This window comes from Salmo salar, chromosome ssa05 (genome assembly GCF_905237065.1).
Source record: "Salmo salar chromosome ssa05, Ssal_v3.1, whole genome shotgun sequence".
In the NCBI taxonomy this organism is placed as follows: Eukaryota; Metazoa; Chordata; class Actinopteri; order Salmoniformes; family Salmonidae; genus Salmo; species Salmo salar.
The window spans coordinates 39801482-39827453 of record NC_059446.1 but is presented as its reverse complement, the minus strand read 5'-3'; the positions used below and the strand labels follow the sequence as shown (position 1 = coordinate 39827453).

General features: G+C 42.4%; 1 protein-coding gene across 2 annotated transcripts in view; it reads left to right on the top strand.

The window, feature by feature from the left end:
• The window catches only part of ndst1a (N-deacetylase/N-sulfotransferase (heparan glucosaminyl) 1a), a 94311-nt gene that overhangs the window by 22794 nt on the left and 45545 nt on the right, over window positions 1–25972 (top strand). The window lies entirely within an intron of this gene.

The window sequence follows — 25972 nt, the reverse complement described above, 5'->3', positions numbered from 1 at the left end:
TGTTGACTCCAAGAGCTAAGGAGCGTTTTTTAAGGAGAGAGGCCAGCAGAGCAGAAGTGCTTTCGTATTGCGCAAGAGACAGAGGCTATAAGTTAGAAGCTTATTACGCATAACCCATCATTAATTAGCTAAATATGAGGCTAACACTGCATTGAATGTATTACCTGAAAGAGGTTGGCTAGGACATCTATATATAGGGATATATATACTGCTCAAAAAAATAAAGGGAACACTTAAACAACACATCCTAGATCTGAATGAAAGAAATAATCTTAATAAATACTTTTTTCTTTACATAGTTGAATGTGCTGACAACAAAATCACACAAAAATAATCAATGGAAATCCAATTTATCAACCCATGGAGGTCTGGATTTGGAGTCACACTCAAAATTAAAGTGGAAAACCACACTACAGGCTGATCCAACTTTGATGTAATGTCCTTAAAACAAGTCAAAATGAGGCTCAGTAGTGTGTGTGGCCTCCACGTGCCTGTATGACCTCCCTACAATGCCTGGGCATGCTCCTGATGAGGTGGCGGATGGTCTCCTGAGGGATCTCCTCCCAGACCTGGACTAAAGCATCCGCCAACTCCAGGACAGTCTGTGGTGCAACGTGGCGTTGGTGGATGGAGCGAGACATGATGTCCCAGATGTGCTCAATTGGATTCAGGTCTGGGGAACGGGCGGGCCAGTCCATAGCATCAATGCCTTCCTCTTGCAGGAACTGCTGACACACTCCAGCCACATGAGGTCTAGCATTGTCTTGCATTAGGAGGAACCCAGGGCCAACCGCACCAGCATATGGTCTCACAAGGGGTCTGAGGATCTCATCTCGGTACCTAATGGCAGTCAAGCTACCTCTGGCAAGCACATGGAGGGCTGTGCGGCCCCCCAAAGAAATGCCACCCCACACCATGACTGACCCACCGCCAAACCGGTCATGCTGGAGGATGTTGCAGGCAGCAGAACGTTCTCCATGGCGTATCAGTGTGAACCAGCTTTCATCTGTGAAGAGCACAGTGCGCCAGTGGCGGATTTGCCAATCTTGGTGTTCTCTGGCAAATGCCAAACGTCCTGCACGGTGTTGGGCTGTAAGCACAACCCCCACCTGTGGACGTCGGGCCCTCATACCACCCTCATGGAGTCTGTTTCTGACCGTTTGAGCAGACACATGCACATTTGCGACCTGCTGGAGGTAATTTTGCAGGGCTCTGGCAGTGCTTCTCCTGCTCCTCCTTGCACAAAGGCGGAGGTAGCGGTCCTGCTGCTGGGTTGTTGCCCTCCTACGGCCTCCTCCACGTCTCCTGATGTACTGGCCTGTCTCCTGGTAGCGCCTCCATGCTCTGGACACTACGCTGACAGACACAGCAAACCTTCTTGCCATAGCTCGCATTGATGTGCCATCCTGGATGAGCTGCACTACCTGAGCCACTTGTGTGTCTCATGCTACCACTAGAGTGAAAGCACCGCCAGCATTCAAAAGTGACCAAAACATCAGCCAGGAATCATAGGAACTGAGAAGTGGTCTGTGGTCCCCACCCGCAGAACCACTCCTTTATTGGGGGTGTCTTGCTAATTGCCTATCATTTCCACCTGTTGTCTATTCCATTTGCACAACAGCATGTGAAATTTATTGTCAATCAGTGTTGCTTCCTAAGTGGACAGTTTGATTTCACAGAAGTGTGATTGACTTGGAGTTACATTGTGTTGTTTAAGTGTTCTCTTTATTTTTTTGAGCAGTGTATCAACCAAATCCTATTTTGTTTGTCACATGCAGATGCTATTGCAGGTGTAGCGAAATGCTTGTGTTTCTAGCTCCAACAGTGCAGTAATATCTAACAATTTCACAACAATACACACATCTAAAGGAATGGAATTAAGAATATCTAAATATTTGAGCGGGCAGTGTCAGAGCGTCATAGACTTAGATACAGTAGTATAGGACATAATACAATATATACATATGAGATGAGTAATGCAAAATATGTAAACATTATTAAAGTGACTAGTATTCCATTATTAAATCTAGAACAGGATTATCTATTTTGGATGCAATTTGAATGGAGTTCATGGAGAGAGCGAGTCTGTGAGAGAGTGCTTGCGCGTGCACTGATTTAAAGCAATGACATTTGACTGATGGGCTGTTTTAAATCTACAGCAGCAATTAAAACAAGTATAATCTTTACAATTAAAGAACAAGGTGACCCCCGAAAGCCAGATGGAAATGATTAAATTTGATGCGCATTCGGTCTTTATTATTGTAGCATAGGCTATAGGGCAGCAAATGCAGGCCTAACTGTCACAAGAAAAAAGTGACCATGATGAGAGGATAAGTCTACATCCATTGTGAACTGCACTCCATACTGAGATGGGCTGTCTGTCCCCACCCTGAGTGTTGATTCATCCATAGAGAAGCAAGCAAGAGACCGTAGAGAAGCAAGATTTAGACATTTCATATAATTTAACAGTTCCATTTCACACCATGCTGTTCATATAAATAATTTACTGGTGTCTCGCAGTTATTTATCCCTGGAAAAGGAAGTGGTTTTAGGTGGTAAATCTCGGTAACCGAGTTTCTGCCATTCAACCCTAGTGCTTAGCCCCCTCCTGTACTCCCTGTTTGCCCCATGACTCCAACTCCACCATCAAGTGCTTGTGACAAAATGGTGGTTGGCCTGATCACTGACGGCGATGAAACGGCCTACTTTTGTAAAAATGTAAATATGAATAAAATTGTTAAATTACGTGCCTAGTTGGTTTAGCTACAAATACATACAGAAACCTTCCCACTAGCGATGATTGGCTGAGATAATGAGTGGGCTGGACATGACGAGAGATGAGTTCGGATTGGTCTGCCATGTAGCATGCTTATGTCTATAATATGAGCTGGTCAGCATGTGTTGGTAATCCTTCCAAACGTGGCTTTTTTTAAAGGTATCACCTAGTATAACTGCATCATTTTGCTTTCCACTTTCTGGAGGACTGAGTTTTGAAGTCAGTGGAATTAGAGTATGATAGCTAAGGAGATGGAGAAAATTTGTGTGTTTGATAGCAAATATGCAGACTGATTCAAAAAGGTAACGCACAGAAGGCTCTTGTATAAAACACCTGTCTCTGGATTACATCTTCAAACTAAGGGCAACCATGGCATCTGTGACAGAGGGAGAAGTGTACATCCATTTATACGGGTAAGAGAGTCTAGCTAGCTACATTTTCAGATATTACACGTTTCAAATTTAGTCAGAGAGCCGTTTTCATTTCAAGTTAAAGTGTACTGTTAGCTAGCTAGCTAACATTAGCTGGCTAGCTAGCTAATGTTACCTGTATGATCTGTGTAGTAATGTTATTTGTATCTCAGAGCCATTTGCTTTGCTAGTTATAGTCTAATGTTAGCTAGCTAACATTGAACCTGGTTGGTTAGCTAATTGCAGATTCATGCAGGGTTGTAACGCTATGAGTTGTGATTATGGTTCATTGTTTAGCTAGCTAGCTACATGTCTTATCAAAATACTCCACTATGCAAGTAACTATTTCACTAGAATGTTTATGATGTCACTGCGACAACTGTCAATAGACGTAGCTGGTAAATTCGCTCTGGCTATCTACTCTGATTTCAGAGCACTCTCGTCTGATTGTGCTAGAGTGCAGAATAACTGACACATTTACAAATGCTCAACACCCATTGAATATGGCCAGTGTCGGTAAACGTTGGCAAAAAGGCGTCATTAAATTGTTGCCAGCAGCACAGTTGCAGTCACCAATGCTCTGGATAACATAAAAACAGCCTAACCAGCTCTGCTATGGCGAGTAAAATGGTCAGAGTGAGCTGTTCTCTCATTTGTGTCTGGAAGTAGCTAGCCAACGTTAGCTTGGGTGCTTGACTGCTGTTAGGTCAGAATGCTAACCCTACTTTTCGGAGAGCGAAACGCTCTGAATTTAGAAACGGACAATCTGACAATGCTCTCAGTTTACGAACGCCCAGAACACACTCTGGCATTCCAGATTAAATTTACGAACACACCCGTAGTATAAGCCAGCCTTTAGTCTTGAAATCTTTGGTTGTTTAGTACATAGCCTCACATGTGGATCCTTAAAGAGATGGGTGGGGCTAAAGCTTAAGAGGGTGTGAACGACACTGAATGGTTGTAGACAAAGAAGAGCTCTCCAGTAGGTGTCCCAAAATATTCAAGGGCCATTTTCTCAAAAGTGAGGTTATAAGTTTCAAAGCAGAATTACTTTCCAATTGTTCCTCAACTGCAGTGTATGATATACTATTTTCTAGCTCTACTTTTATCCAATGTGAAAAACACAATTTCAAATTTTGCTTAATAAGACCAAATCGAGCCGGTCGGTCACATATGATGCTGCCCAGACTCCCAGTGCAGGCTAGCAGTCAGTAAGTGGACCAGGCGCGGTGCATGCTATAATAAGGGGTTGGCTGTGCTGATAGACAGGCTTAATCCGTGAGACACATTTGACAGAAGTACCGAAAGTAACACAAATTTTAGTACCCAACCATTTCAATGTTCTAATATTGAAAAAGTAACGAAATTTCAGTATACCGTGCAACACTAGCAAACGGCACATACACTGCTGCAAGAATTGATTGATTATAGTGATTAATATTACCATTCGATGCTGCTATATTGTTTATTACTATTTTTATTACCATAAGTATTCTGCTACCAGCTAGAGCTGGGCGATATGGACAAAAATCCAGGTCGCGATAAATTGCCTGAATTGATGGAATAACGATAAATAGAACGATATGTTTATAACATTAATGTGCACCACTTTTTAATTATCCTTTACTACTTTGATGGTTGTAGACATCAATTGTCCCATTAACAATCACACATATTAGCTAACTTATTTAATTTAAAACTTCACATTTCTCTAGTACAGGCTACTTATCTTGATGAACGATATCAGCAAAATGCCTGCGATAAGTGATCAGTGTGGTCGGTGTCGATCATTTATCGTCCCAGCTCCACTACCAGCCACTTTAATCCCTGTTTACATGTACATTCCTTCAATCAGTCCAGTACCCCTGCACATTGTAATAACGGTATTGTCACTGCACTGACCTGCATACTGTATAAGATCGGTATATAACTGCATTCTCGTTTCTTTTCTTTTTTTTTCTCTGGGATTTCACGTTTTATTTGTTATCTTTGTTACTACCTTTATTGTGCATTGTTGAGAAAGAGCTTGCAAGTTAAGCATCTGACTGTACTGTTTTACACCTGCTGTATCCTGTGCATGTGACAATAAAACTTGAAACTTGCTACTCTCTTAGCTGTGTCTCTGCTCTGTGTTTACAACCAGGCCAGGTGACTGAGGAATGACTGGCCACACAGGGTCAATGGGAGCCTGTCAGCCAGTGTGTTAGCCAGCCAGAGCAACATGGTAACCTAGTTACAATCTAACCACAACACTAAACCATCTGCAGCATCTGTTACTCCCCAAAAGCTCCTCTTCTCCTCCCTGTGTGAGAGCAGAGCAGCAGACCACCTTTTCAGACCCCAGCCATTAGCAGGGCATCTGGTGTCCAAGCGGCTCCATCTGCAGAGGCATGTGGCCCCACTGTCAACAACACAGTGCTATGTGTGTATGCTAACGGCCCACATCTAAACAGGTCAGCCTCGTAGTCTGTGGAGAGATACTGTGCACGGATAGGTAGAGTGTGTGTTGGGTTGGAGAGTTGTCAAGAGTTGTGTATCGGCCGCTGGAAGATTTACCAGAGCCAATTTCCCTCAGCAAATAGCAGATTTGGAGTGAATGAAATGGCTTTGACCCCCATCTCCTCTGCCAGCATGGACTCTGCCACTTCACTGATCCGCGCCAGTGCCGCATCTGTTCGCCTGCTGTCCATCTGTGTCTGCCCATCCTGAGTGACACGGGACGGGTCTGTGGGACAGGTGTTGGCATGCCCAGGGGTCAGTACCCAAACACAGCTGTGGCACCTCTACACGCCACAGATCCCACGGGCTGCAAACGATATCACAATGGTTGTGTTTGGGGGGGGGGGGGGTTGTTTATTCACGGGGTCTTGATTAGAACGGGATATCTTGTTTGAAACAACATCAGGTGCAACCAGGCCTCTCAATTCACATTTTTCATTGGTAGCACTGGAACCACATGAAATTTAGGAGCACCAAAACATAAGATATTTTTAAATTTATTGATATACAGCCTATATTGGACCTATATGAATTAAATGTTGTGCCCTAGAAACGAATATGTAACACAGTAAAGACATAGTTTATTATAAAAGCTAAAAGGTTGATGCGAATACCTGTCATTGAAATGAGTCATTTTTGGAATATTAGGTTTCTACAGAGTGTAAAAGCATTATTTTCCCATTGAGATGCATTACATCAAATATTCTACACTGTCTCTTTAACAATGTATTGTGATGACAACATAGAAGAGATCTGTCATTCATTCATTGCTATGATCATTGATCCCTTTTCCTTTTTTTCTGTGCCCACAAATGTTTGGATATACTGGCAAAGTTACCAGGTTGTTAGCTAGATAGACAATGGGGTAACACGACTGAACAAAGTGTAAACAAATGGTTAACAACGTGCAAGTAGTTTTGGAACAGCTTACAACGTAGTTTATGAATGGAAAATTCGGTCCTGGTGACCCGCTATAGGAAGATGAAATGTTGAGCCAGTAATATGGGTCTGATCTTTTGACCTGGTCAGACTAAAAGCAATCTGTTTTCGCTGTAGTAATGCTGCAATTATGACTCTTATCTAATCACTTTTTTATCTAGGGCACTCGGAAACAATTGTACAGCGCGAAACCTTATGGCAACAATTATTATCTGGGAGATATTTACATTTTTTATCTGGTCGCACGGCAAAATGTTTTGTGGCATATGCAACCAAATTGGTCGCACTTTAGAGCCCTGGGACCAATACGGCTGACTCGATGGGTTTTTGGGTCGCCGCTGTGTTCAATTCGTAATTCAATTTGTAAGTCGCTCTGGATAAGAGCGTCTGCTAAATGACTTAAATGTAATAATAATAATAATAAATGTAATTCGGCCTACACCATTTAGGTTCCGGGTCAATTTGACCCATACAGGCCCAAGTACATCAGATCATAAATATATGATTTTAACCTTCCAAAATGTGCACTTTCATATGCTTTTTCCCCCTGAGTTGATAGACCCAACTGTTCAAAATTTAGAGCCAAATATTTGATAAGGAATTTTTGGGATTTTCTTTTGCCAAACTTCATATCACTGTCCCTTGGCCTCTGAACTAGAGTTTGACATGGGAACATTCCGGCAGGAATCCTGCGATCCTGCTGGATTCCGGCAGGAATGGGAGTCAAGTTCTAGAGTCAAGTTTGGGACAGGACAGGCTCGACAGTCTACAGGAACAGGCAGTAAAGGAGTTTTGGTGGTGGGTGTAGAAATATATAATGTGTGGAGCATAATTTCTTTTCTCACAAATATAAAAGCAACATGCAACAATTTCCATTTTCTTTACTGAGTTATAGTTTATATACGGAAATCGGTCAATTTAAATAAATTCATTAGGCACAAATCTGTGGATTTCACATGACTGGGCAGGGGCGCAACCACTGACTGGGGAGCCAGGCCAAGCCAATCAGAATGAGTGTTTCCCCACAAAAGGGCTTTATTACAGACATAAATACTCCTCAGTTGCATCAGTTGTCTGCGTGGCTGGTCTCAGACGATCCCACAGAGGAAGAAGCCGGATGTGGAGGTCCTGGGCTGGTGTGGTCTGCGGTTGTGAGGCCGGTTGGACATACTGCCAAATTCTCTAAAACAACGTTAGAAAGGGCTTATGGTAGAGACATGAACATTCAATTATCTGACAACAGCTCTTTTGGACATTCCCGCCGTCAGCACGCTAATTGCATGCTCCCTCTAAATTGCACATTTTAGAGTGGCCTTTTATTTTCCCCAGCACAAGGTGTACATGTGTAAGGATCATGCTGTTTAATCAGCTTCTTGATATGCCACACCTGTCAGGTTGATGGATTATCTTGGCAAAGGAGAAATACTCACTAAAGGATGTAAACAAATTTGTGCACAACATTTGATAGAAATAAGCTTTTTGTGCGTGTGGAACATTTCTGGGACCTTTTATTTCAGCTCATGAAACATGGGACCAACACTTTACATGTTGCGTTTATATTTTTGTTCAGTATAGTTTACTTAATAAAAATCTAAAATAAATAAATGGTAATTTCCTCCTTCCTTAGGCTCACTCGCTCGCCTCGCTCCAGTTGTAGCCAGTCACTACTTTACCTCAGATTCGTGCGGAGACATACACAATTGCACATGTCGTGAGTTCATCCGACACTGGGTAAATAGAAGGGCTGCCTTCATTGCCAAAATCTCGTAATGTGGTTGTTATCAGCTGTGTGTGCACTGTGCAGGCAAATGTCTCATTAGCGCTGAGCCTGCCAATCTGGGCAGTTGCTATGGCTACTCACACAGAGAGCGCACTATAGCATTTAGTGGATACTCACACTGCTCTCAGGACAGGTCTGCCGGTTTTGATTAACTGAAGTACCTTTTCATAACAGGTTAGGAGAATTTACGCAGCAGATTAGGATAATTAACGTGGCAGGTTAGGAGAATTAGGTTAGGCTTAGCTAAAAGGCAAAAATGGTCCATTACGCGACTCAAACATATCTAGCTACCACCAGGCCTACCCTGAGAACAGTCTTGGTTTCCACTAATGTGATTCTGTACGCAGAGCGCGGTACAGACAGACCAGCAGTTAAAGGAGGAAGTTAATTTCTGAGCCTAAAAATGAGCACTGGACAGGCGGGAGTGATTTTTTTTTATCAAGATGGGACAGGAATGTTCTGTGGTTATAGAACTATTGCATGATCAGGAAAGTACAGGAGATGGGGGGCAGGGAGCCTAGCTGTTAAGACTGTTGGGCCAGAAACCGAAAGGTTGCTGTTTCGAAGCCTTGAGACAAGTAGTTGAAAAATCTGTTCCGTCCTTGAGCAAAGCACTAAACCCCAATTGCTCATGTAAGTCGCTCTGGAGAAGAGCATCTGCTAAATTACTAAAATGTAAAATGAATGAATTTTCACTCCTGTGTCAACCTCTATTCTGAACATCCCAGGGAAAATAGAGAACGTGTTTCCAGAGTCCAATGTCGGCAAACTTTACACCACTCCAGACAACACTTGGCATTGCAAAGTTGTACTCTTGTTTTTTTCTCGTTTTTTTCAGTTGTACGCAGAGGCTAGAGGCTAAGGCAGAGATGGGGAGGTTGCCCTCCTTTCCTCCGCCCGCCCTTCGCCAGAGCGAGAGGCCATAGTTGAAATACAAGTAGGTTTAAGTTTATGGGGACCAAGTCGAAAATATCTCTGACGTCGAGCAATCTCATCATGAATCCGCCTCTGAAAACGGAGTCATGTTGGTTGTCAACCTGTGTTTTTCACATTTTGTTATGTTATTGCCTTATTATAAAATAGATTAAATAGTTTTTTCCCTCAACAATACCCCATAATGACAAAACAAAAAGAGGTTTTTAGAAATTTTTGAAAATGTATTAAAAATATATTTTTTTAAATCACATTCACATAAGTATTCAGACTCTTTACTCAGTACTTTGTTGATGAACTTTTGGCAGCGATTACAGCCTTGAGTCTTCTTGGGTGACGCTACAAGCTTGGCACACCTGTATTTGGGGAGTTTCTCCCATTCTTTTCTGCAGAAGAAGGGGAGGTTGGATGGGGAGTGTTGCTGCACAGCTATTTTCAGGTCTCCAGAGATATTAGATCGGGTTCAATTCTGAGCTCTGGCTGGGCCACTCAAGGACATTCAGAGACTTGTCCCGAAGCCACTCTGGCGTTGTCTTGGCTGTGTGCGTAGGGTCGTTGTCCTGTTGGAAGGTGAACCTTAGCCCCAGTCTGAGGTCATGAGCGCTCTGGAGCAGGTTTTCATCAAGGATCTCTCTGTACTTTGCTCCCTTCATCTTTCCCTCGATCCTGACTAGTCTCCCAGTCCCTGCCGCTGAACATCCTGCCACAACCGTAGGGATGGTGCCAGGTTTCCTCCAGACGTGACGCTTGGCATTCAGGCCAAAGAGTTCAATCTTGGTTGCATCAGATCAGAGAATCTTGTTTCTCATGGTTAGAGTCCTTCAGGTGCCTTTTGGCAAAGTCTAAGCGGGCTGTCATGTGCCTTTTACTGAGGAGTGGCTTCCGTCTTGCCACTCTACCATAAAGGATTAATTGGTGGAGTGCTGCAGAGATGGTTGTCCTTCTGGAAGGTTCTCCGATCTCCACATAGGAACTCTGGAGCTCTGTCAGAGTGACCATCGGGTTCTTGATCACCTCCCTGATGACAGCCCTTCTCCCCCGATTGCTCAGTTTGGCTGGGCGGCCAGCACCAGAAAGAGTCTTGGTGGTTCCAATTTTCTTCCATTTAAGAATGATGAAGGCCACTGTGTTCTTGGACCTTCAGTGCTTCAGAAATGTTTTGGTACCCTTCCCCAGACCTGTGCCTCAACACAATCCTGTCTCTGAGCTTTACAGACAATTCCTTTGACCTCATGGTTAAGTTTTTGCTCTGACATGCACTATCAACTGTTGGACCTTATATAGACAAGTGGAATTTACTACAGGTGGACTCCAATCAAGTTGTAGAAACATCTCAAGGATGATCAATGGAACAGGATGCACCTTAGCTCAATTTTGAGTCTCATAGCAAAGGGTCTGAATGCTTATGTAAATAAGGTGTTTCTGTTATTTATTTTTTGTTTGCAAAAATGTCTAAACATGTTTTGTAAATTTTTTTCTTTAATCCATTTTAGAATAAGGCTGTAACGAAACCAAAATGTGAAAAAAAGTCAAGTGGTCTGAATACTCTTCAAATCAAAATCTAATATTTAGCAGATGTAATTGCGGGTGTAGCGAAATGCGCACTCACACACACACACACACACACACACACACACACACACACACACACACACACACACACACACACACACACACACACACACACACACACACACACACACACACACACACACACGTGTTTACAAGTTTGAGACCCATACTTAGGAAAGTAAATGAAGGTTCATGGTGGAAAAATAGAAAAATAGTTTTTTTAGTGATTTTAAACTCTTTTATGGGTCAAGTTGACCCGGAACATAAGGGAAGGGTTAAGGCCCCAGGTTGCCCGTAACAGTTGGACAGTGTTCAGGGGTTATTTCGGTGTTGGGACTGACTGACAGGGAATCTGGTCTGGTCCACAAACAAAAACAACCTACTTTCCCCCCTCTGGAGTGTTAAGTGGATGGATGTTTTTCCTGAATGGGACACAGGTGTTGGGCCAGGGTGTGTGTGTGTGTGTGTGTGTGTGTGTGTGTGTGTGTGTGTGTGTGTGTGTGTGTGTGTGTGTGTGTGTGTGTGTGTGTGTGTGTGTGTGTGTGCTAAACCCAGGGTGTGATTGTTTTCTCCCCTTAATGACCTGCAGAGGCCTGCTCGGTGACTCTCAATGGGCGTGATGGGTGGAGAAGGGCTTGGCAAATGAGAAAGAATTAGTGGTTTTTAAAGCATACTTAAACATGTTCCAAAGAGGTCTCTGGATTCTTCAGTCATGATGAATCCAGAGACTTCCCTCTCCTCTCGCTCCCATCCCCTCTTCCCCTCCACCTTCCCTTCCTCCGTTCCTTTGAAGGCCTACTGTATACCGGTCTGTGTTTGGAGAAGTGCTTCTCAAACGTGTTGTGTCACGCCTAAAGCCATTCAGACATTCCAGCGTTGAGATTTTCTTATGACCCACCTACAAAGAACATGCTTCTAGCCTCAACCCAGCCGTATTGCCCAAGAGGGACTGGCCACAACCCACCACCACCATATGGGAAACACTGCTGTAAAAGTCTTGTGTGGTGAGAAGAGTAGGGCTGTTGTAATGTGACTCTTGGTGTCTTCTCCGTCCCCCTATCACCCTCCTCTAGCCCCCTGTCCAAAGAGCAAGAGGTCATCCAGTGTTTTCCATTAGCGCCTAATCAGCCGGTTACAGACTCATTTTCCACTTCATATGTAAGTAAGACTTTAATCTCAAGAGAACACCGGTTAAATGTAAAAAAAGGTTTGTTATCTTATTAAGAAAATAGGCCTGATCATAGACCTAGGCTTCATTTCATTTTAAAAGTTCAAATTCGCTAGTCCGTCAAGCCCTCTCCCGCTATAAGGAACGATGTGTATCTTCTGGTGATCTATTGATAGGATAGGCGCCTGTCAGTCACAAGACAAGCGATGACAGGGAAACGCAGCAGAGCGGAAGAGGCGAAGCGAGCTGTTTCACTCTCGCCAAAATCTGTCCAAAATGAGCCCAATGTGTTTCTATCAGCTTATTTTGGACCTAAGCTTTTCGCTTGCCTTCCTGGCTTTGGGACAATGACTTCCATTGTTAGGGCGGAGACATGAGCATCTCGTCAATATATTTGTAGTCAAATTTCTTTATACTGAGGAGAGAGAGAGAGAGAGCATAATGCTCGTGAATTTGCACGTTCCATGTAATGTAAGTGGTAACGATGAGTAGAAATCCATTACTTTTCTGACACATTCATTTATTTTCTTTTGCGTGTTTCACACGCAGAGTCGTGGCTATTTACTGTGAGTTGATTGACAACTGAACAGCGAGTGTTGACTAGTTTATAAAAGGTGTCGAACTGACTGAATGAAGTCGATTTCGTATATCCCTTTGCCATTCATAAATCATGCAACGTGGATAGATGTCCAAGGTATCGCAATGGGACAAGTAACCAAAGGATTTTTAGGTTTCCTTTCCTAGCATGTCTGGGCTTGCCAGACAGTGACGCTGAAGTGATTAAGCTTACCGAATCACATCAGTAAAAGAGTTGTTCATTTGGCTCCATGATTTGCATATGCTTCTGGTAGGCCTAGGCTTTATTATGAAATTATTATTATAAATTATGAAAACATTCGATAAAGAATCATCACTGCAGGAACAATAGGTAGTGAAAAGCCTCCTTCTGTTCTAAATATGATAATTAGGCCCCTCGCGGAATGCAGGCATTAACACAGAATTCAACAATATAAAAACATGTAGAGAATCAACTAAATTATTTGAAAATGAATTCATTTGGCCAAGTTTATCATAAGCCATGAACAGAATGCATCAGGGATTTGTATTTCCAGCAACTTTCTGAAGAGGCAACGAGAATGGCCCTGTCTGTGTGTGCGGTGCGTGTGTTTACCACTTTGTGTAGCCGTTAGCAATGATGCTAATAGAAACATTCCTCTGTTAGATGGAAAGGCTTTCCCAAAGACCTTCTCAATTATATGGTAACTACAAAGTAGCCTAAGCTTACCTGGCAGAATGATATCATGATTATTTGAATCAATCCAGTGGGTATTTGTTTTGCAAACTCTACTTTCACATGTGCACTACAAAAACACCACTAAACAACAGCCTTTTGCTAGGGGCGCACTTGAAATAAAGAGGAACTACACCCCAAAATAAAAATATCTTCGATTTTTTTTCTTAGACCTCAAAAGTGGATTCCTGACGTGGTTTAAGTATTGTTGTGGACTAAGTGTGATTTTGAGAGCGAAAACCTGGAAAGAACAAAACCTTTAATTTATTTTTCAAGATAATGTGGGCTATTTACTTCTTTTTTATGTTTTAATAAAATGCATAATTTGATGAACAAACATTGTGGCAATTCATATATTGCAGTAAAACTGTAAGTTAGACTTTAATCTCAAGAGAACACCGGTTAAATGTAAAAAAAGGTTTGTTATCTTATTAAGAAAATAGGCCTGATCATAGACCTAGGCCTCGACCTACACAATATCCAAAACAACTAACAATACAATGAATTCATACATGTTCAGTAATAAAAATGGTAAAGTCATGTCTTTATTAAACAACATTTGTTGTGATACTGTGTAACTCGATAAAGTATTAAATAATTCCGCTGTGTTTTTCAGATGGAATCAAGGCATTAGAATGTACCAGAGGCCACCAAAATAGAGCTCTTCCTACAAAAAATGTAGAACCCAGGCAAGACCCCACCGGCCCAGGGACGCCTGGCTGGCTACTTTTTCTATTTGGCTGGCTACTCTGATGTACTTGTGGGAAGAAATTTTCATCTTGTCTCTGGTGACGTCACCATCCTTCCGGTGTTGAGTAACGACATGTAGGTGTGCTCTGGGGACGCACGCACACACACACACATCCTGAAAACTCTTATCTCCTTTTGGAGAGGGGCTGTAGGGTGAGGTAATGGATCGTTGAACCCCGGTAACCCTCCATGTTTGGGTGTCTCTCTGTTAGTAGTAGCTGCTATCTCCCTTCTGATCTTATCGTGTGTGTTTAACCCTGTGAACTCTATAGATGTTGAAGCTCCTGGCCTGTATATTAAAACCATACAGTAGATCTAGACAGCCTATGTAACCCCCCAGCCCCAAAGCACTGCTCTCATTTCTCTCTACCTCACCCTTTGCTTTTGTCTCCAGCACCTTCTCCTGGTCTCACTCTCTCCTTTTTTATTTATTTAAGGCATCTTTTTAAATTCCAGAATCCATTTATTCTGCCTCTTGGCGCTCTCTGGCAATGGCTGGAGAAGGTGTGTGAAATGAAATTTGGTCTCCCGCTCTCTCTCCCAGTACTCACATGGGCTAGCCGGGAACGGCTGGATAAGGGAGAGAGAAATAGCGTGGCGGTTAAGACCATTTGGCCAGTAACCGAAAGGTCGCTGGTTCGAATCCCCGAGCCGACTAGGTGGCGAGTGTCTGCTGGATACTAGCATCTGTTAAATGACAAAAATGTAAATGAAAAAGGCAATTTATCCTCCATGACCGTCTCTATCCTCGGGGCTTTTAATGGAGTAACACCCTCCCTCCCTCTCTTCCTTGTTCTTACTATCACAGTCTTGATCTAGCCTATAAGTAACTAAGCTGCTGCTGCTACTACTAGTTAGTCCTTTATTGGGTCGGATACCCGAAGTTCCCCACAGTTGATCCACAAAGAAATCAGCTGGCGGGTGGAATGAAAACGTTCTTTAAAGCCAAGGCTCGGCTCGCAGTTCAGAACAATTATATTGCGGGTCGGAAACGTTTTAAATCATGATTGTTTTTGGTTTGTTTTACAAACCCAGGAGCTTGTTGTGTTGTGAAATCCATTCTGTGAGTGGTGAGGCAGACATACGCTACCAGCCACCCATGCAGTGGATCAGGGAACTGTCCATTATTTGTGTGGTGCTGAAAGATATGTTTTATCCCCCCACGTGACAATATGTTTACATTCCCTGGCTAGCCTAGGTCCTGAAAATGGCTAATGTAACCGGAGAAATAAAAATAAAGGTTATCAAGTGTAATATAGTATACAAATAAAGTCAACTAGATGGAATATGGGGAAATCGGCACCAAATGAATGTTTAATCTTCAACATAGAAATGCTACTAAAAATAGTTTACAGAATACTTTAATCATTTGTTTTCATTTCCAGTGTCCTCCATCTCCAGTAACTGAAGTTAATTGTATGTTTTTTTCTTCTTCTAATAATAGTGTAAAATTAACAGCCTTACAGAAAGACTCATGTGAAGGCCAAATTACAGAGGAGCAACTTCTTGATGAAATGAAAGCCTTTAAGTCCGGAAATACTCCAGGGCTCAAACCTTTTTTCGATGTACTCAGAGGTCTGTTATTAGTATGTTTTAACCACTCCTATCAAAATGGTAGTTTATCAGATACTCAGCAAGGTCTGATTTCACAATTACTGAAACAGGACACAGGTGAGACAGGTTTTTTACATGGATGATACATTGGAGATAATATAAGACAAGTACTGGGAACAATAGAACACTATGAAAAATCTGGGAAATTGATTTTGAAAAGGCCTTTGATAAAGTAGGACTAGAATTTATTTTATTTTTGGAAAATCTTTTATTCAATGGGTTAAAGTTATTTATAGTAACCCCAGGTGTAAAATAATAAATAATCCGTACTTCTCAAAGTATTAAACTGTCAGACTAAAACAAGGTTGTCCACTTTTGGCATATCTATTCATTATGGCCATCAAAATGTTAGCTATTAAAATCCGATCCAACAATAATATCATGGGATTGGGCTAGATATTCATAGCTCCACAGTACAGTAAATTGTAATCAAAAGAGGAAAACCCCCCAAAAATAAAAACATCCATAGCGTAAAAACAAAGGTCTCGTTGTACGCTGATGACTCATGTTTTCCTTTAAATCCGCAATCTGGATCCCTGCACAGCCTCATAGAGGATCTAGATGATTTCTCGAACCTCTCTGGATTATAAGTGTGCCATATTACGTGTGCAAAATATAACTTTTACATTACCGTGTAGTTTACCAATAAAATGGTCTTACGGTGAAGTGGACATACTCGGTATTCATGTCCCAAAATAAATAAATAATCTCACTACAATACATTTTTATAGAAAGTTAGAAAAAATAGACAAGATATTGCTACCGTGGAAAGGTAAATACCTGTCTATTTGTAGGAAAATCACCCTGATTTAAATTATTTAGTCATATCCCAGTTTATCTTTTAACTTATGGCCCTGCCTACACCGAATGACATGTTTTTTAAATGATATGAGAAAGCCAGTCAAAATTAAACAGACCTATTTATATAACGAATATGAATTAGGAGAGTTAAAATTATGAAATATTAAAGCATTCAACCTCTCACTAAAGGCTTTGACTTTGTTGTCCTTAAGCCATTTTGCCAGAACTTTGGCAGTATGCTTGGGGTCAATGTCCATTTGGAAGACCTATTTGTAACCAAGCTTTAACTGCCTGACTGATGTCTTGAGATGTTGCTTCAATATATCCACATAATTTTCCTGCCTCATGATGCCATCTACTTTGTGAAGTGCACTAGTCCCTCCTGCAGCTAAGCACCCCCACAACATGATGCTGCCACCCCCATGCTTCACGGTTGGGATGGTATTATGGCCAAACAGTTCTATTTTTGTTTCATCAGACAAGAGGACATTTCTCCAAAAAGTACGATCTTTGTCCCCATGTGCAGTTGCAAACCGTAGTCTGGCTTTTTTATGGCGGTTTTGGAGCAGTGGCTGCTTCCTTGCTGAGCGGCCTTTCAGGTTATGTCGATATAGGACTCGTTTTACTGTGGATATAGATACTTTTGTACCTGTTTTCTCCAGCATCTTCACAAGGTCCTTTGCTGTTGTTCTGGGATTGATTTGCACTTTTCGCACCAAAGTACATTTATCTCTAGGAGACAGAACACGTCTCCTTCCTGAGCGGTATGACAGCTGCGTGGTCCCATGGTGTTTATACTTGCATACTATTGTTTGTACAGATGAAAGTGGTACCTTCAGGCATTTGGAATTGATGATCCAGACTTGTGGAGGTCTACAATTTTTTCTGAGGTCTTGGCTGATTTCTTTTCATTTTCCCATGATGTCAAGACAGTGTGGCTAGCTCAAATGCTGACTGCGTCAATCCAAACTGGATGTTCTAATCAAACCGGTTTGAGCATACGCTCCAGAGACCACTCTAGAATGATCACACCCATTTGTTGGTACATGTGAAAAGGTTAAAAGTTAATTTGTTAAATTTCTTTCCTTAATGCGTTTGAGCCAATCAGTTGTGTTGTGACAAGGTAGGGGTGGTATACAGAACATAGCCCTATTTGGTGAAAGACCATGTCCATATTATGGCAAGAACAGCTCAAATAAGCAAAGAGAAATGACAGTCCATCATTACTTGAAGACATGAGGGTCAGTCAATCCGGAAAATGTCTAAAACTTTGAAAGTTTCTTCAAGTGCAGTCGCAAAAACCATCAAGCACTATGATGAAACTGTCTCTCATGAGGACTGCCACAGGAAAGGAAGACCCAGAGTTACCTCTGCTGCAGAGGATAAGTTCACTAGAGTTACCAGCCTCAGAAATTACAGACCAAATAAATACTTCACAGAGTTAAAGTAACAGACACGTCTCAACATCAACTGTTCAGAGGAGACTGCGTGAATTTTTTCTATATTTTTTTTATTTCACCTTTATTTAACCAGGTAGGCAAGTTGAGAACAAGTTCTCATTTACAATTGCGACCTGGCCAAGATAAAGCAAAGCAGTTCGACACATACAACAACACAGAGTTACACATGGAGTAAAACAAACATACAGTCAATAATACAGTAGAAAAATAAGTCTACATACAATGTGAGCAAATGAGGTGAGATAAGGGAGGTAAAGCCAAAAAAGGCCATGGTGGCAAAGGAAATACAATATAGCAAGTAAAACACTGGAATTGTAGATTTGTAGTGGAAGAAAGTGCAAAGTAGAAATATAAATAATGGGGTGCCAAGGAGCTAAATAAATAAATAAATACAGTAGGGGAGGAGGTAGTTGTTTGGGCTAAATTATAGATGGGCTATATACAGGTGCAGTGATCTGTGAGCTGCTCTGACAGCTGGTGCTTAAAGCTAGTGAGGGAGATAAGTGTTTCCAGTTTCAGAGATTTTTGTAGTTCGTTCCAGTCATTGGCAGCAGAGAACTGGAAGGAGAGACGGCCAAAGGAGGAATTGGCTTTGGAGGTGACCAGAGAGATATACCTGCTGGAGCGCGTGCTACAATTGGGTGCTGCTATGGTGACCAGTGAGCGGAGATAAGGAGGGACTTTACTAGCAGGGTCTTGTAGATGACCTGGAACCAGTGGGTTTGGCGACGAGTATGAAGCGAGGGCCAGCCAACGAGAGCGTACAGGTCGCAGTGGTGGGTAGTATATGGGGCTTTGGTGACAAAACGGATGGCACAGTGATAGACTGCATCCAGTTTATTGAGTAGGGTACTGGAGGCTATTTTGTAAATGACATCGCCGAAGTCGAGGATCGGTAGGATGGTCAGTTTTAAGAGGGTATGTTTGGCAGCATGAGTGAAGGATGCTTTGTTGTGAAATAGGAAGCCAATTCTAGATTTAACTTCGGATTGGAGATGTTTGATGTGAGTCTGGAAGGAGAATTTACAGTCTAACCAGACACCTAGGTATTAGGTGAATCAGGCCTTCATGGTCGAATTTCTGCAAAGAAACCACTTTTAAAGGACACCAATAAGAAGAAGATATTTGCTTGGGCCAGGAAACATGAGCTATGGACATTAGTCTGGCGGAAATCTGTCCTTTAGTCTGATAAGTCCAAATTTGAGATTTTTGGTTCCAACCGCAGTGTCTTTGTGAGACGCAGAGTAGGTGAACGAATGATCTCTGCATATGGGGTTCCCACGGTGAAGCATGGAGGTGTGATGGTGTGGGGGTGCTTTGCTGATGACACTGTCAGTGATTTATTTAGAATTCAAGGCACACTTAACCAGCATGTCTACCACAGCATTCTGCAGCGATATGCAACCCCATCTGGTGTGCGCTGAGTTCCACTATCAGTTGTTCTTCAACAGGACAACGACCCAACACCCCTCCAGGCTATGTAAGGGCTATTTCACCAAAAAGGAGAGTGATGGAGTGCTGCATCAGATGACCTGGTCTCCACAACCCAATTGAGATGGTTTGGGATGAGTTGGACCGCAGAGTGAAGGAAAAGCAGCCAACAAGTAATAAGCATATGTGGGAACTCCTTCAAGACTATTGGAAAAGCATTACAAGTGAAGCTGGATGAGAGAATCCGAAGAGTGTGCAAAGCTGTCATCAAGGCAAAGGGTGGCTTCTTTTTTGGTTACTACATGATTCCATATGTGTTATTTCATAGTTTTGATGTCTTCACTATTATTCTACAATGTAGAAAATTGTCAAAATTAAGAAAAACACTTGAATGATTAGTTGTTCAAACTTTTAGACTGGTACTATATATATTTTGTATTATTATTAAATAAATAAATAATATTTTTGTTGGTTTAATGAATGATACTGTATAAATAGGACTGGTGGAGTTAGGCTAATTTAGAAGGCCCTTTTTTCAAAGCAATTTGAGTTGTCAATGTGCTGCATCTCAAATGTTGAATAGACAAACTCATTAATGCATGCAGGGAGGGGAATGATAGCCAACTACTCTGGAGTCATAAAAACAAGTCATGGATCTGCTCTCGGAACAATTACATGCAGGTGGGTCAGGATGTGGAGAAAAATCTGTCCAGATGTCGGGCATCAGATGGAGCTCGGAAATGATGTGGGCGGTTCCAAAAAACTGACCCATGCAGAACTCTACTACTAGGCCTCTGTTGGATCATTAATATGGGGGACATCTAGCTGGCTTTACCATATTGACTCCTTTTGACATTGGTTGTCAGTGTCTCCCTGTGTTGCTGTACATCAGCGGTCTCCCTTATACATTACTTTATTGAGCATGTCTTGTTCTGCACGTTCATTGTTAATCAGACGAAGCATCTCAGGAAGAGCCCCAGCCCTCCGCACTGTAATATGTAATTATGTCAGTGCACTGAATGCAAATTAGTCTACTGGGATGGCAGGAGCTGAATAGCTATGGTTTAGGGATGGGGAGGGAAGAGAGGGATAGTGGTGGCAGATGAGTGTGAGGGGGAGGAGAGTAGGAGGGGGGGTGTAAGTCCTAGTCATCGCCTGAGCCCATTCATCATGCAATGCCTGCTGGGATGCGCGGGGGTTAGCTGCACACAATCACAGCCTGTTCTGCTCTGTTCTGGCTGTGACTGTTCTCATGTGCTCTGCTCTATTGTGTTCTGTGGTCCTCTGTTCTCTTGTTTTCTCCTCTTGTTCTCGTGTTTTCTTCTTGTCTTCATCCGTATTTCTTGTGGTGCTCTGTTGTTGATGTTTACCCCTATCCCTCCTCTGTCTGTCTGACAGCTCTCTACCAGAACAAATATGTTCTCCAGAAAAAAACATAATTGCATTGTTTGTATGTCAGTGTTGTAATGAACAAACATCAAGGTCGGGCCTGCTGTGATGCTATGTTATGAGAGCAGAATACTGTTGGTATCAGTCTGTCCGTCCAAGTGTCCATCCTCCATACAGGCCTTGGCCTAGTGCTGTCAAGTAAAAACCACCTAAACGGACTTCAAAGGGCAAAATGCCTTCACATAAGTTTAGGACGAGTCCTATTCCTAGCTCGAACTCTAGCATCATTATAATGCATGTCTCACACATGTGTTTTAATCAGCGGAGGAGGTATCACCAAGTCATCTGCTGTTTTTTCTAATGAAGTTGGGGAGATTTGACGACATGTCATGCATCTAATTTCCTGCTTAATTGTGTTGATGTTGGGGCTGATGCGCTGGCTCCTATTGGTGTTGCTGTGGTTAATCTCCCACTGTGACAGGAAACCGTGGAGTCACTGGGGGATACGGGGGGATATGGCATCAATAATTAGATTTGTCTATGCTACCTTCCCTGTGTGAGCAGAGGGACGGGGGATAGCGATAGATTGAGACGGGGAGATGGAGGGAGGGAGAGCTGAGTGATTTAAGTTTTTGTTTTTCTATTGATTGACGTACAGATATCTTGAGAAGTTCTGGATGTTCTGCAAAGTTACTTTGTTTTGCACAACAACTAATGTCTCTCAAACTTTGTCATGCAACTAATAAAAACAAACATTATTCCTGTACAGCAAAACATCATGTTTGAATGAATATGCGGTGGAGTTTATTTTCTTTTATGTCACTCTGTAAACACTTCTGAGTACATTAACTTACATGAATCGCAACATGCGCAGGGATTTTTATGCCTTTGTAATCTTTGGGCGGGCTGCATAAGCGTTTAAGGGTCCAAAACAGTGTAAAAAAACATTTTTATAATAAACGCTTTCAGTGTAAACTTAAATTACTAAAACTAGATGTGAAGTATGTATAAAAAATAATAGACCTATATATTTTTTTCAATATTGTAATCTTTGAGTACTAACAATGACCATAAAAGCTAGACAGTCAGGGACAATTTTAAATGTCCAAAATAATGAATTTAGCAGTATACACTTTGTTATTATGTTTGAGCAAAGAACACAGCATTAGCCATGGAAAAATGCATAGAATTGCAGGAAACCAGCTTTAAAACTGCAAGAAAAGAAAATCTCCATGGCAGAATATGTAAAATTGCAGAAATGTACCTTTACAACTGCAGCATTTTCTAGCCACTGCATTGCAACATGTGTAGAATTGCAGGAAATTAGCTTAAAAATTCTACGATTTCTCTACAATGCAAAGATGGGGGCCTCTAAAATGTTCTCTACAATTTAGCTGAATCGACAGGCTGACCGAGCATATTGCCACGCCCACGACCTAAACCCTTTTTTATTCATAAAAAACCCTGCATGCATAAGCCTGTTTTCGGCAGAAGAACAATGTTTGTGACTAGCCTATTTTTCCTGTAGACCCAGATCCGGGGCTTGATTGATTAGGACCTTAAGCCTACTTTCTGTTAATTATGGGGAAGATAAAGCTGCACTGTAACGTTGCTGCCTGCCTGGGAAATAAGTAATGAATTAGTGATAAGGCTCTCAGGCACAGAGACAACACCATTACAATGGCATCTGTTTACTTTAGATGGACCGGTTGGATCTTGCCATTTGCAGAGTGGGTGATCTGAGCTTTTCTGGTGTAAAGAGAAGGGATAGGCTAGTGTATCGAACACTCTTGCCTTTCAGTTTTTTCTCTTTTCCAGACCGTCTGTTTCTCGTTCTCTTTGTGTCACCCCATCTTTCTCTTTCTATTGCTTCTATCGTTCTCTCTCTCGCTCGCTCTCTCCCTCTCTCTCTCTCTCTCTCTCTGTGTTTCTCACTCTCTATCACCCCATATATCTTTCTTTCTATCACCTCATCCCTCTCGCCTTCCATCTCCCAGCAGAGTCATTCCATGTCATTTTAGCAAGCCAGGACACCCACCATCTTAGATTGTTCTGAAATCTTTTCTGTAGTTAAAAACAGATAAGATTAGCATTCCTGCAACATTATTTTGTTGACATTTAATTTGATCTCTGAGAAATTAAGCTAATTGATTGCACCCACATTGGCCGTTTACATTTTTAGGATTCACATAATTTTCTATAAATATAGTACCCAACATCCGATTTGAACCAAACTTTTTCCTACCATTGATTTAAGAGATGAGCAATCCAATAAAACACAAATCCCACCTCACGAAGCAGTATACAGTTTTCGTTCTCTATGCCTTGCGGCTTGGAATATTGCTTCTTCATCCTATGTAGTGTATTCCCTGGAAATCTGGTATTCCCTGTGACTTTTTCCCCCTCCTGTTCAGAGAAACTTGTCATTCATATCATATCACCCCTCATAGCCTGGTTCCTCTCTAGGTTTCTTCCTAGGTTCTGGCCTTTCTAGGGAGTTTTTCCTAGCCACGGTGCTTCTACACCTGCATTGCTTGCTGTTTGGGGTTTTAGGCTGGGTTTCTGTACAGCACTTTGAGATATCAGCTGATGTAAGAAGGGCTTTATAAATAAATTTGATTTGATTCAGTGGAATGTGTTGTCTTACAGGTTCAGTCATAGTAGTAAGGTGCCCCTGGAGCAAATAGGGTTTTAAGTGCCTTGCTCAAGGGCACATATTTTCACCTTGTCAGCTCAGGTATTCAAATCAGCGACCTTTCAGTTAATGGCCCAACACTCTAACCACTAGGCTACCTGCCACCCTGGCGATTACTATTCACTCATACATTTCTGGACTTTCACCTTAGTTCAGCACCTCTATTGACAACCTCTCTGGCCCAGTATCCCCACCACACTACTTGGATAACCTCATTCCGTTCCACTCCTCTAACCCTCACTTTTTCTAACCATCATGGGATAGGGGAAAGGGCTAAGGGGGTGAGTTGTCACCTGATGATGGGTGAGTTGTCACTCCCCCCCCCCTCCCCCCACGCACATACACACTAGGGTTCGGCGATATTACGATATTATTATCTATCGGCGGTGATTGACAGCTATCGCTGATGGTGACGACATTGTGATGTGACAGACGATGGTTTAGCCTATTTGAACTTGACTGGCGCAGCGCGGTCTAGAAGGGAGTCGGGCAGCACATGAGTGATGTTTTAGTAATTTGCCTCTTCCTGTTTGCTATAGCCTATTTCAATAAATGTGTTGTATACAGAACACAAGAGAGGGATGTAGGCTAGACCGAGGGGATAATTCTACCACTGCAGCGCAAAATGTTCCATGCAGAAGCTCCACCAGAAAGGAGTATTAGAAATTATTTGCCTGCACTTACCCTCTGCCCAGGGTTTCAACAACATTATCTTTCATCATGATTAGACCAGTTGTAGCATGCGATTTCGTGCTGTAGCCCAACGGTAGGCCAATAGGGGGGGGCGATACCATCATATACTGTATCACAATGTTCTATGAGTTCATAATCACGATAGTACAGAGGTTGACATCGCTCAACCGTAACACACACACGCACATTCCCTAGTAACTACCTCCCTTTACAAACTCCTGTTATGCTATTGAGCAGGATTCAGTCCAAGGTTTAGTCTCTCAGTGAGAGATCAGAGTGTGACAGAACTATAATTAACATCACCCGCCATGTCTCCTAGAGGTCATCATCATTCCAGAGCTCTACTCTTCCTCTCCTCAACCCCTCCCCTCCCCTCCTTACCTCTGACCCATTCACTTCATACACAGCATCTCGGGTTACATCACCCTTTCATAATGACTTCCTCTCACCAATCTTCCCTTTCCTCCTTCTGTCCTTCCTTTCCTTCCTCTCGTCAATCGCTCCGGCTAAGTAAATTAGGGTGATTTCAATAAAGCTACCGTCGTCCACCTCACTCCGTTAGTTTGATTAACACCCAGTGGTTCCTGGTTCCTCTATGTCCCGGAGTCGTCATCCGTCTCTCCTCTCCTTCTCCTGGTCTCACTAGACAAGGAGGTAATTCTGCCTTTCATGAATCCTTGTAACCTAGTTACTGGTGCTCAGCAGGGGAGAGCAAATAATTTAAGGAAGTGGCTTGCTGAGGCAGTGCAGGTACTACTACGAAACCCAGGAACCCTCGCAACCAAGGTTTTCACTCATAACATTTTTCATCTGATGGATGTATTCTCTTTGTTTGGGTGTTTTTCCTCTCTAGAAGTGAAATTATAAGGAGGCCTGTTTTTGGGTTAGTCTGCTACCTGTTGGGAGCCATTGGAGGACATTTGGCAGCCATCTTGTTTTGGGTTGGTATGACCTCTGCCTCCTTAAGTACAGATCTAGGGTCATCTTACGCTCTAAAAATCCAAACCTTAACCATACATAGGGAAACGTAGAACTGACCTCGGATCAGTGTCGAGAGGCTCTTTCGTTCCCAAGAGGCCTAGGACCAGTCATTGTCAGGATTTTCAGATTGACTAGAATAGAATAAGGTCATTCTGAGAACTAATGCATTTTTATGTGGTCAGAGGTTAAGCATCCATACACTGCTGACACCTGACACCTGAGAATGGGCTAACAGCTGTGGTTTACCTTACCTTCTTTCCCACCCGCTCTCCACTCTTCAATTTCCCCGTTTTTTCTCTTTCATTCCTCTCTCATATTTCAGGGTTTTGCATCAGTTTCTCTCACCCCTCTCTTTTTATTGGAATTAGCCCTCTCTCTCCTATCATTATTCTCATCTTTCAATCTGTCCATTAATTCGCCTTTTGATGCTAGCCTGTCTCTTTTTTCATCATCTCTCTCTATCGTATGCTCTCTCTCATCCCTTTCTCTCTATCGTCCATTCATTCCTCACTCTTACTCTCCTTCCCCTCCTCTCATTTTCGCTCTCTTTTGCTCTCTCTGTCCCTCCAACCTCCCCCCACCCCACCCTTTCTCTCCTTGGCTGTTGTTAGGGCCTGTTGAATAATGAAAGCCTGGAAGGGCCATAGGCCAGAGTACCAGTTAACCCTTTGATCTCTGATCACACATGACAGATTGACAAGGGCATCCGCCACATCCTCCCTACCTCTACCTAAATGTACCCACAATACATCCTGTCTTATTGATGGGGGTTTGAACCAGCAGGAAGTTG